Source organism: Giraffa tippelskirchi, chromosome Y (genome assembly GCF_054371585.1).
Source record: "Giraffa tippelskirchi isolate mGirTip1 chromosome Y, T2T-mGirTip1v1.2.pri, whole genome shotgun sequence".
Lineage (NCBI taxonomy): Eukaryota > Metazoa > Chordata > Mammalia > Artiodactyla > Giraffidae > Giraffa > Giraffa tippelskirchi.
This window is the reverse complement of record NC_137290.1, coordinates 6,549,422-6,562,242: the sequence shown is the minus strand read 5'-3', so window position 1 is coordinate 6,562,242 and position 12,821 is coordinate 6,549,422. Positions and strand designations below refer to the sequence as shown.

Below are 12,821 nucleotides of genomic sequence, written 5' to 3'. Positions count from 1 at the left end.
TACAACTATACAGTGGAAGTGAGAAACAGATTGAAGGGATTAGATCTGATAGAGTGCCTGAAGAACTGTGGACAGAGGTTCACGACATTGTACAGGAGGCAGTGATCAAGACCAGCCCCAGGAAAAAGAAATGCAAAAAGGCTAAATGGTTTTCTGAGGCAGCCTTGCAAATAGCTGAGAGAAGAAGAAAAGCTAAAGGTAAAGAAGAAAAGGAAAGATATACGCATCTGAATGCAGAGTTCCAAAGAATAGCAAAGAGAGACAGGAAAGCTTTCCTAAGAGAACAACACAAAGAAATAAAGGAAACCAATAGAATAGGAAAGATGAGAGATTTTTCAAGAAAATTAGAGATAAGGGAACATTTCATGCAAACATGGACACAATAAAGGACAGAAATGGTATGGACCTAACAGAAGCAGAAGATATTAACAGATGGCAAGAATACACGGAAGAACTGACAAAAAAGATCATCATGATCCAGATAACCAGTTTTGTTGCTAAGACTGCTTGGTTTGCAGTAAGTAAATCTGCTTTCTTGAGTGATTATTGACTTACAGGGGTCTCCTATACTTTTTTTCTATGTATAATTTAATTCCCAACTAATATTTAGTCACCCACTTTGTCCCTTTAAAAACATTTTTTTTAATTTTGCTGAGTTAGGTCTTTGTTGAGCCATGCAGCCTTCTTTTCTAGTTGTGGCTCATGAGCTTCAGGGCTTACCTGCTTTGTGGCTTGTAAATTAAGACCAGGGATTAAACCTGCCTTCCTTGCACTGGAGGGCAAATTGTTACCCATTGTATCACCAGGGAAGTCATGACTTTGTTCCTTTACCTTGTCTCTATCATCTGTACTTAATAGTCGAGGTATGTTTTAGTCAATTAAAAAAAAAAAAAGCTGAAAATTAGAAGGGGAAGTTTCCAATATGAATAGATCAGTTTTGGAAACTCACTTGTTCATGAATACATTTCAAGAGAGTTGTAAACCTAGGCAAAATTTGTGCATTTGTGCTGGTGGCAGAGGCGGTGGGGGATTGTTCTGAAGGAGAATTTCTATGAGTTTTAGAACCATTTGTTTAAAAGGTAAGTAGATATAGAATACGGAGAAGGCAATGGCACCCCACTCCAGTACTCTTGCCTGGAAAATCCCATGGACGGAGGAGCATGGTAGGCTGCAGTCTATGGGATTGTGAAGAGTCAGACACGACTGAGCAACTTCACTTTCACGCATTGGAGAAGGAAATGGCAACCCACTCCAGTGTTCTTGCCTGGACAATCCCAGGGACGGCGGAGCCTGCTGGGCTGCCATCTATGGGGTCGCACAGAGTCGGACACGACTGAGGTGACTTAGCAGCAGCAGCAGCAGCAGATATCAGTTCAGTTCAGTCACTAAGTCATGTCCGACTCTTTGCCACCCCATGAATCGCAGGACGCCAGGCCTCTATGTCCATCACCAACTCCCGGAGTCTACCCAAACCCATGTCCATCAAGTCAGTGATGCCATCCAACCATCTCATCCTCTGTCGTCCCCTTCTCCTCCCACCCCCAATCAGCAGATATAGAATGAATAAATATTTAAATGCCAATATTTCTCTAACACTTTTAAATATAGTGTTAAATATATTGCTGGTATGTCCTGTTTTGCTGTTTGTTTAGTGGCTAAGCAATCAGTTCAGTTCAGTTCAGTTGTTCAGTTGTGCATGACTCTTTGCAACCCCATGAACTGCAGCACGTCAAGTCTCCCTGTCCATCACCACCTCTCAGTTTACCCAAACTCACATCCATTGAGTCAGTGATGCCATCTAACCATCTCATCCTCTGTCATCCCCTTCTCCTCCTGCCTTCAATCTTTCCCAACATCAGGATCTTTTCAAACAAGTCAGCTCTTCACATAAGTTCAGTTCAGTTCAGTCGCTCACTCGTGTCCCAATCTTTGTAACCCCATAAATTGCAGCACGCCAGGCCTCCCTGTCCATCACCAAGTCCCAGAGTTTACTCAAACCCATGTCCATTGAGTCAGTGATGCCATCCAACCATCTCATCCTCTGTCGTCCCCTTCCCCTCCTGCCCCCAATCCTTCCCAGCATCAGGGTCTTTTCCAATGAGTCAGCTCTTCCCATCAGGTGGACCAAATAGTGGAGTTTCAGCTTCAACATCAGTCCTTCCAATGAACACCCAGGACTGATCTTCCTCACCCAGGACTGATCTCCCTCAGGATGGACTGGTTGGATCTCCTTGCAGTCCGAGGGACTCTTAAGAGTCTTCTCCAACACCACAGTTCAAAAGCATCAGTTCTTCAGCACTCAGCTTTCTTTATAGTCCAACTCTCACATCCATATGTGACTACTGGAAAAAACATAGCCTTGACTAGATGGACCTTTGTGGACAAAGTAATGTCTCTGCTTTTCAATATGCTATCTAGGTTGGTCATAACTTTCCTTCCAAGGAGTAAGTGTCTTTTAATTTCATGGCTGCAATCACCATCTGCAGTGATTTTGGAGCCCCCAAAAATAAAGTCTGACACTGTTTCCACTGTTTCCCCATCTATATGCCATGAAGTGATGGGACCAGATGCCATGATCTTAAGTTTTGTGAATGTTGAGCTTTAAGCCAACTTTTTCACTCTCCTCTCTCATTTTCATCAAGAGGCTCTTTAGTTCTTCTTCACTTTCTGCCATAAGGGTGGTGTCATCTGCATATCTGAGGTTATTGATATTTCTCCCGGCAATCTTCATTCCAGCTTGTGCTTCTCCCAGCCCAGCATTTCTCATGATGTACTCTGCATATAAGTTAAATAAGCAGGGTGACAATACACAGCCTTGATGTACTCCTTTTCCTATTTCGAACAAGTCCGTTGTTCCATGTCCAGTTCTAACTGCTGCTTCCTGACCTGCATACAGGTTTCTCAAGAGCAAAGTCAGGTGGTTTGGTATTCCCATCTCTTTCAGAATTTTCCACAGTTTATTGTGATCTACACAGTCAAAGGCTTTGGCATATCCAAATGACTGGCATAGCTCACTGTTTCCACTGTTTCCCCATCTATTTGCCATGAAGTGATGGGACCGGATGCTATGTCATATTCCCGCTCTTTTTTTTTGCAATCCTCCAGGCTCCTCTGTCCATGGGATTTCCCAGGCAAGAACACTGGGGTGCATTGCCATTTTCCATTCCAGGGATGTTCCTGATCCAGTGATCAAACCTGAGTTTTCTGCATTGCAAGCATCTTTTTACCACTGAGCCACCCAAGAAACCCCATTTGCTTTTTAGGACAACAGTTTTCATAAAATGAATTTTATTGATAAAGTGAATAATGAGATAAATATAAATAGTACGTTATAACTGTCTTGAATGAAGTGTTTTAATAGTAAAAAATCAATAGAAAAAAATCAATAGACGTATATAAAAATTGTGAGTCTGGGCTCCACTGTCAAGGACTGCACAATTTGATCATAAAAGTAATAATGGATGTATTAACTACAAATACAGTGCTTCCAGAGACTGAACTACAACAAGGGCATTTTCCATCTGCCTCTGCGGAGACTGAAACCTGTGCTGCTGCAGCTGTTGAACTTTGACACACCTGGGGGAGTTCATGGTACAGTTAGGCACTCTGTGCTCCATGGAATTTAGTGGAACATGTCTTTAGATAGTAGGATATTTTCAGGAACTAATTTCACGATCACAATTCTTGCATTATGACAAAAAGTGAAGAAGAAGGAAAGAGTCTCTTGATGAAAGTGAAAGAGGAGAGTGAAAAAGTTGGCTTAAAGCTCAACATTCAGAAAACTAAGATCATGGCATCTGGTCCCATCACTTCATGGCAAATCGATGGGGAAACAGTGGAAACAGTGGCTGACTTTATTTTTCTGGGCTCCAAAATCATTGCAGATGGTGACTGCAGCCATTAAATTAAAAGACGCTTGCTCCTCGGAAGAAATGGTATAACCAAGCTAGACAGCATATTAAAAACCAGAGACATTACTTTGCCAACAAAGGTCCTTCTAGTCAAAGCTATGGTTTTTCCAGTGGTCATGTATGAATGTGAGAGCAGAAGTATAAAGAAAGCTGAGCACCAAAGAACTGATGCTTTTGAACTAAGGTGCTGGAGAAGACTCTTGAGAGTCCCTTGGACTGCGAGGAGATCCAACCAGTCCATCCTAAAGGAAATCAGTCCTGAATATTCACTGGCAGGACTGATGCTGAAGCTGAAACTCCAATACTTTGGCCACGTGATGCAAAGAACTGACTCATTTGAAAACACCCTGATGCTGGGAAAGATTGATGTCAGGAGGAGAAAGGAACGACAGAGGATGAGATGGTTGGATGGCATCGCGGACTTGATGGACATGAGTTTGAGTAAACTCTGGGAGTTGGTGACGGACAGGGAGGCCTGGCGTGCTATAGTCCATGGGGTTGCAAAGACTCAGACACCACTGAGCAACTGAATTGAACTGAACTGAATCCTTGCATCTCCTCAAATGTAGAGAAGCGTTAAGTTCCCTTATGGTGACATCATCTCTTCATGATTATCGGAAAATCTTTTGTAAAGTAAGTGCCTGATTGCATTGAACTCTTCCACTTCAAAAAAATCACATATACACTGACCTTCCCCCACTGCCTATTTGGAGCAGTCTCTCAGAGCTCTCCGAAGTGCTGTCTCCTGGGTGGCAGTCCTCATTTTGCCCCAAACAAAACTTGCAACTCTCTGTGCATATTTTTAGTTGAGAGATGCAACTGAGAGGAACACTTTAATACATGGACAGAAGTTACTGTACAAAACATTTATGAGACAAAAAAGGAATTTGAACATTAATCAGGCATTTGATTACATTAGGAAACTATGTTAAGTTTTTTGTGTGACAATGACAGTATAGTTATTTTTACCCAAAAAGGAGTCTTTACCTTGTAGAAATGCATATTCAAGTATGCATTTATGGATAAAAAACTAATTTTCAGGAATTTTTTACAAAATAATACAAGGCTGGGATTGGTGACAGTCAAAAAAAAAAAAAAAGGAAAAAAGAGATTAGGATTGATGGCATTGTACTTGTTGTGCTCAGTCATGTCTGACTCTCTGCAACCCCATGGACTGTAGTCCACCAGTCTTCTCTGTCCAAGGGATTGTCCAGTCAAGAATACTGCAGTGGGTTGCCATGCCCTTCTCCAGAGCATTCCTTTCTCAGGGATCAAAACTGTGTCTCCTTCATTGGCAAGTGAATTGTTTACCACTGAGCCACCTGGGAAGCCCCAGGGCTGACATATTCATACCACTGTACAGCACAGGAAACTCTATTCAATACTCCTTAATGGCCTAAATTTTGACTTCACATTCCAGGATGTCTGACTCTAGGTGAGTGACCACACCATCGTGATTATCTGAGTCGTGAAGATCTTTTTTGTACAGTTCTTCTGTGTATTCTTGTCACCTCTTCTTAATGGCAATGCCAAAGAATGCTCAAACTACCTCACAATTGCACTCATCTCACATACTAGTAAAGTAATGCTCAAAATTCTCCAAGCCAAACATAGAAAATCTATTTGCAAATGTTTTTAAACTTGTAAATATTAAACACCTGAGACAAATTTATATTTAGTCATATCATGGTTATAAACGAATTTTCTCAAGCATATTAAGCTATGAGTGAGTTCATGAATATTTACAATAGCTGTGGGGAGGATTGAAGCTTCTTAAATATACATAATCTTGTACTCACATCCATGGTAGCAACTGAGTAAAAATTATTAACTAAAAAACACTATTATATATGATTACAACCACATTAAGTAATAAGTTCACACTGAAATCTGAAAGGGAATGCGCAAAAATGAATATTTTTATGTTACTGGTATGAAAAAGAATAATCTTTTTACTTGTTTCAAAATTGTCAACAGCATACTACGTTAATAATTTAAAAAATGGAAGAAGATTTTTTAAGTGAAATTCCTTAACTGAATCAATGAATCAAATCAGACACAGATTACAACTGAAGTAAACGATTTACTACTTTCTGCCAAAAAGTTTATTGCCATGGTCTTGAGTCCTTGGAAATTCGATTAAGCATCGTGGTAAGATTTCCCACAAACTTTTGGTAATGTTGGATTTGTAAGGTCAACGCAAACAAGCATCTATGTTCCTGATACTTCAGGATGCAACTGGCTATCCAGGGGTAATTTGAAAGAGAGAAAAAAGCACCCACTTAAGAACAGCATAAAGGCAGCTAGACATGCCACTATAACAGTGTTGCCAACTTGCTGAGCATGTGGCTTGAAGGGTATATTGAAAGATGTTGGGAAGACAACTCCTGCTTCAGTCATCACAGAGTGGTAATTCCAGATGAGAGCAACTGAGATACAGATACCAGCAGCTATGTTGAGAATTCCTGAAATCATAAATGCTTTGTAGGTCGTATTCTTCTCAAGAATTCCCATGGACACATTTTTAAGTCCAAAAGTAACAGAGGCTTTCCCCAAGAGTCCTAGAATGCTGGCCATCAGTAGGAGGTTTTGAGACACACGGATGTCAAGAGGTAGGTAAGTATCATGGTAGCTGTAACTGTGACATGAGGTACCTGTGGTGATGTTGTTATGACGGAAGACACAGACTCTCCACATTCCCACGCAGGCCAGACCAGACAACTGTGAGGCGTTTTCTAAATACCATACTCGCCACTCCACGAAGCCCATGGCAGTGGTGCCAAGGATCCATCCAACAGTGGCTACTGCAAAACCTACTATTTGGTGATTGGCGTTACTGATGAGCAAGGTCATGGTAGATGTGTACCCAAGGAAACTGCAAACAAATACAGGGCATCATGAGCTTGGAAATTTGGGCCTAGAACAATACACTCAACCCGCTATCTCCATTCTCCTCCCCTGCTTTTACACTGCTGTGGATAAGCAGTGCTGTATTTTAGATGCAAGTACTATTAATTCTCACCAGAGACATCTGACCCTCAAGCTCTGCACTGGGGGGCAGAGGCCTAGCAAATTTTCTGAAGGGCCATCTGGGAATATTTACTAAAACGTGCAAACTTTCAAACAGACAGTTCTACTTCGGAGCATTTGTCCAAAGATGTAACTTAAGATTAATCACAAACATTCAGTCAAAAAACTAGTCGACACAGCCTTTTTGTAATATTGAAAAGTGGGAAAAAATTTCAGGGGCAACAAGAGGGCTTGGTTAAGTAATTTATGAACATTCCATACAAGAGGCCTATACGGCAGCCTTCAGAATAGGCTAGACTTGTATGAGGGGCAATATTTTGTGTTTTGAGTCTTCTCAAGGTTCATCCGTGCTGTAACATGTATGAGCATTTGGTTGCTTTGACTGAGTTAGAGGGGTTAGGCATTCTGAAAGCTGTTCGTATTGTGAAGAATCAGTTACATGTAGGAAGGGGTAATCTAATGCAGAACTTAATGAGTTATGAAGGGGCCCATACCCGCACAGTCCTGCACTGGAAGGCACAGGCCTCACCAGAGGACCACCAGGGAGCTCCCTAAACTGTTTTTTCAATTTGATATATAGACGATTATTTTCCAAAAAAAAGAATGATCTTTATGAACGCACATCCGTCAGGAACATTCTGCCCGTAACGGGACTGCTGGGATCACCCTGGCAGAATCTCTGACCCTTGTCCTCTCCCCCACTTAGGACCCCCTCAATGCCCTCCATTGAATCCTTGCTCCTGCCTCACCCCTGATTTCTGCCAATGTCCCATTTAAATTGCTTAAGATCTTTTCTTTTTTTGATTGTGTACTGCTTTCAAAAGCCTTTATTAACTATAATACTGCTCCTGTTCTGAGTATTTTGGCCACGAGGCATATGGCCAAAGAACCGAGACAATTGAGCTGGGTACAATTAACTCACTACTGATTGGTGGAGCAGGCCGGCTGCTAGGAAGGATTTGAATGTTCAGGGAATTAAACATTTTAAACAGAAAACATTCAAGTACGGTAAGGAGGTGGCATGCCACCTCAGCTTGGCTGAGAAGTTGGCTCAGACTGCTGTCCCAGGGCAACCAAAGCCCACCCAGCACCCACAGTACGTTCACGAGAATAACGCTTCGAAGGACATGAATATTAACGAGAGGTAAGTCATGAGCTTCTGTTTGCTATGCAAATATCTTTGGAGTTTTGATATATATTCTGTTTACAAATATATAAAAGGAAATATCTTTCTTAATTTTCACAGAAGTATGAACATTTCTACACTAACATCTGCAACTTGTGTGTTTTTCAGCAGGGTCTTTTGAATAGCTTTCCTTACAAGTGCATGCTTCTCTCTCTGTTTTCAACATTCCCATCACACACAACATCTTCTTTTCCACGATTTTAACTTTTTGCCTGAAACATCCATTACTTTTCTTAATTGACTGATGATTGGTTTACAATATTAGTTTGATTTCTGTCATACATCAACATGAATTAAATTAACATGAATTAACCGTGGGTGTACATATGCCCCCTCCGTCTTGAATCTCTCTCCCACCTACCGCCCAGTTCCACCCCTCTAGATTATTACAGAACCCCAGTTTGAGTTGCCAGTCTTACAGCAAAGTTAATCCATCAATTAACTGAAAACAGGCAGAGAAACAGAACAGCAGAAAAGTTACAGTGTCTCTGAGTTGAGCAGTCAAAGGGTAATTCCTGGCAGAGCAAAAGAAGAGGGAGCCATTAAGTGAGAAGTTGGAAGAGCAGGGGGATTCTGTAATGGCTGCACAATATTAAAAAGGTAGTCAATGCCACTGAACTGTACACTTAAAAATGGTTAAAATCGTCAGCTTTTATCTGATGTCTATTTACCACAGTAAGAGAAAAAGAAAATTATTGAGAAGCTCAAGGACATTCTGTTAAGGCAGGTTGAATCTTTTATTTATTAGAGATTAAAATTGAGAAATTTTAAATTATTAATTCATATAATACACTACCTCATGTTAACATAAGGATTTTTATACAGAGTTAACTATTTCCCAAAACGAAATTTAAAGGTCATCGTTTTTATTTATTTATTTTTTTTAAGGTCATCGTTTTTAGCATCAAATATCACGGAACCTCTTATACGGGAGGTGGTGATCAAGACCATCCCCAAGAAAAAGAAATGCAAAAAGGCAAAATGGCTGTCTGAGAAGGCCTACCAAATAGCTGAGAAAAGAAGAGAAGCTAAAGGCAGAGGAGAAAAGGAAAGATGTATTCATCTGAATGCGGAGTTCCAAAGAATAGCAAGGAGAGATAAGAAAGCCTTCCTAAGTGATCAGTGCAAATAGGTAGAGGAAAAACAAAAGAATGAGAAAGACTCCACTGTATACTTGTTAGAGAGTAAGAGTGAGCAAGGTACATAGTGTTTTAGTATCACTATGGTAAGTTTTTTTAAAAAAAAAAAAGTTTTGCTCTTGTGGAATCTACCTACACACTGGATAGTCTTGAAAAGTTTCACTTCTGTAGGGTTTATATTTATTGACTCCATTTACCTTCCTCAAGAACTACTAAGTATTCTTATCCTCGTTTTATAGGTGGAAGCACTCAGGACAGAGGCTGAGTAACTTGCCTAAAGTTACATGGGAAGCGGCTTCCGAGTACATCATCCTACCTCACCTTTTAGGGGGAAGATGGCGGGAAGCTCAAAGAGCTATCTGGAAAAGGAAAAGCATCCAGGAAGAGGAGGAAGCCAGGGCAACACTTCCCAACCACGGATTCAGTCCGTTGCTCAGGGAAAGTGAAGAGGGCGGAGATTTTGAAAGCTCCAGGACGGTTCCAGTGTGCAACGAGTGTGTGGGAACTACTGAATAAGGCCAAAGAAAGACCTTTTGAGAACCAGAGTGATGGTGGAAGAAATGTGGTCTCAGGTGCCTTCTGCTGGAGTGAGGGGTGTTGTCAGAGACTCGTGCAATGGGTGCAGTGGGGAGGCAAAGCCCCATCCACGGTGGCATCGGCCAAACTGAGAATGGCCTGGTCACTCTTCAGGATGGATGTGCTCATCCTGGGAAAGGCCACCAGAACTAGCGGTAATTAGGCTGTGAGTGTCTCCTTTTGGGAGACCAACAAGGCCAGCTCTCAAGGTGACTGTCACACGATGGGAATGTGGCAAAGTTATAGAAACAGAAGCTTTTATCTCCCGTTATAGATTCAGCTCCAAGTCCCCATCATATTCACAAGACCTCAGTCAGCTATCACCACAATACTGAAGGAGGACACTGTGAGTAGGCAAGCAGGAAGCTGGGAGTCTTTTATGCATCACACACAATCTACGGGACACAAATACTCCCCTTCTATCTTCCCTCCGATCATTACAACTTCACCATCTCCTCAGTCCAATAATACTTCAAGAACTTGAGATCTGTCTGCTCCCAGAAATGTTTAGAGGACTCACTGTTTTCCTCAAACAAGCTGACCCAAGGATGAATACAGACAAGAGATGCCCTCAAAGTCCAAGCCTGGGCCAGAGAAGCTGCTTAATCAATATGTGTAGAATGAAAAGTCAAACAGGAGGGACACAAAGGATGCTTTTTACAAGTTCAGTTCTAGTTATATTAACTACTGCATATATCTTTCTATCTCCCATATCTGTATCACAGTCTCCTGCTTATTACTTAACCCGACCTGCTTTAAAGGTCTTACATTCAATGAAATGCTCCTTCACACTCAACAGAATTGCTGTTACACAAACAGAAAACAGCAACTGTTGGCCACAATGTGGAGAAACCAGAACCTTTGTGCTTTTCTGGTCGGACTAGAAACTGGTACAACTGCTGTAAAAAAAAACAAAACAAAACAGCGCATTGATTCCTTAAAGTCTCACAGTGTGATTCAGGAGTTTCTTTTCTGGATAGACATATTTGTTGTTGTTCACTCAGTACATCAAGTCTGACTCCTTGGGACTCCACAGACGGCAGCACGCCAGGCTTCTCTAGCATTTTCTACCTCCCTGAGTTTACTTAAACTCATGTCCGTTGAGTTGTTGATGCTATATAACCATCTCAGGGCTTCTCTTGTAGCTCAGTCGGTAAAGAATCTGCCTGCAGGGCAGGAGACCTGGGTTCGATCCCTGGGTTGGGAAGATCCCCTGGAGAAGGAAATGGAAACCCACTCCAGTATCCTTGCCTGGAAAATCTCATGGACAGAGGAGCCTGGTGGGCTGCATTCCACGGGGTCGCAGAGAGTCGGGCACGACTGAGTGTCTAACACTTAACACTTACTTAACCATCTCATCCTCTGTCACCCCCTTTTCCTTTTGCCTCCAATCTTACAGCATACCCCAAAGTAAAAGGAGGGATTCAGATAGTGGTATACTTATGTTTTAACAGCATTATTCACAATAGCTAAGATGGGCGAGTGACCCAATTCTCCACCCACGGATGAACTGGACAGACAACATGCGGTCGATCCATATAACAGGGCATTTCTCAGTTTTCAAATGGAAGGAACCTTGGACACATGTTACAAAAAGGATGAACCTCGAGGACTGATTATGCTGAGGAAAATAAGCCAGGTAGAGCGAGACAAATACTGAACGATTTCACTTTTCGTAGGACCCAGACTAGTCCAACTGACAGACACAGCAAATGAAAGAGCGGTGACCTGGGCTGGGGTAGGGGCCGGGGGAAACTCGTTCAATGGCGAGTTTCAGTCAGCTTCAGTCTGAGGAGATGAAAAGGTTCTGAAGATCGCTGGTGATATGGCTGCACAAGTGTTAATATCCTTAATGCCACAGGGCAGTATGCTTACAGATGTTAAAATTATGTACCTCTTGTCTATTTTACCACACCAAAACATATACAGTAACGAAGCCAGAGCACCGACTAACCAGTCTCCAAGGGAATAAGCATTTGGTGAGGAGAGTGGCTAGTTCAAAGGGCAGCTCCTCCCTATGGGCAGATGTCCCCCACTTACACACTCTGCTCTGCACGCCCGGGCTCCTCACTGAGCACAGAACAGCTTTCAGCCACACTGAGAGTTAGTCTGGCCTGTAAGGCCGCGGCCCTCTCCTCGGCCTTGCAGTCACCGCATTCCGTATCCACTGTACACAAACTCCAGCATTCTCAGTTGCTAGGTCACGGACGCCATGGCGGCCTCTCTGTTGCTGACGGTGGCATGCCCTCTTCACCTGCTCTCCTGTGTGTCTCCAGGCCCTATGCCAGAGGGGAGTACGTTTCCTCCAAAGACCCTAACAGTTCCCTTTTAAGACCTGTGTGCCTGCTTCAGGCATTGCCCCCTCATCCCTTTCTCTTGTCCCCCAGACATGGTACCTACCCCATCTCACCTGGAGTTAATGACATTTTTTCTTAAGGCGATGGCAACCTATACACACAGGCGTTAGCAGCAGTCGTGCCCACATGGGGGAGACGGAGTCGGGACAGACCAACGACAAGAAACACATTAGGAAACATAACTTTGGTTCATGGGAAACACCCCCTTCCTATTGAGTCTTGGATCACAGATGGTCCACGGGAGTATGGCGGTACGGACTAGATAAGGTAGCTGCTAACATAGGGGAGAGCTTCAGATGGGACTTCTGTAAGAAATGAGACATCGTGTCAATGAGCGAGCAGTGAGGACTACATTTCACAAACAAGCCGAAACGCCACCAGAATCCTCTTGTACAACTTTTCTGTAATAAATTCATCCCAAGGAAATGAGCAAAGAAATTACAAACAAGTCAGTGAAACACACATACCCAGTGAGCTTTATAACTGAACTTACAATGGGGACAAATAGGGAGAAGAAAACCCAGGCAGAGAATATGTACAATAAACTATTTTATAACCTTACAATGGGACAAAACACAACTCCACCTTAGGAAGAATAAAGAAGGGAAAACTTCCTAGAACT

At 42.4% G+C, this 12,821-nt stretch overlaps 1 long non-coding RNA gene across 1 annotated transcript; it reads right to left on the bottom strand.

The window, feature by feature from the left end:
- Positions 1-5,974: 5,974 nt before the first annotated feature.
- Positions 5,975-11,992, bottom strand: LOC145537619 (uncharacterized). The gene is made up of 2 exons (XR_014076402.1): positions 11,883-11,992; positions 5,975-6,786 (listed from the first exon to the last, which is right to left on the bottom strand). It is a non-coding gene; the product is annotated as an uncharacterized LOC145537619 (long non-coding RNA).
- Between the last annotated feature and the right edge of the window lie 829 nt (positions 11,993-12,821).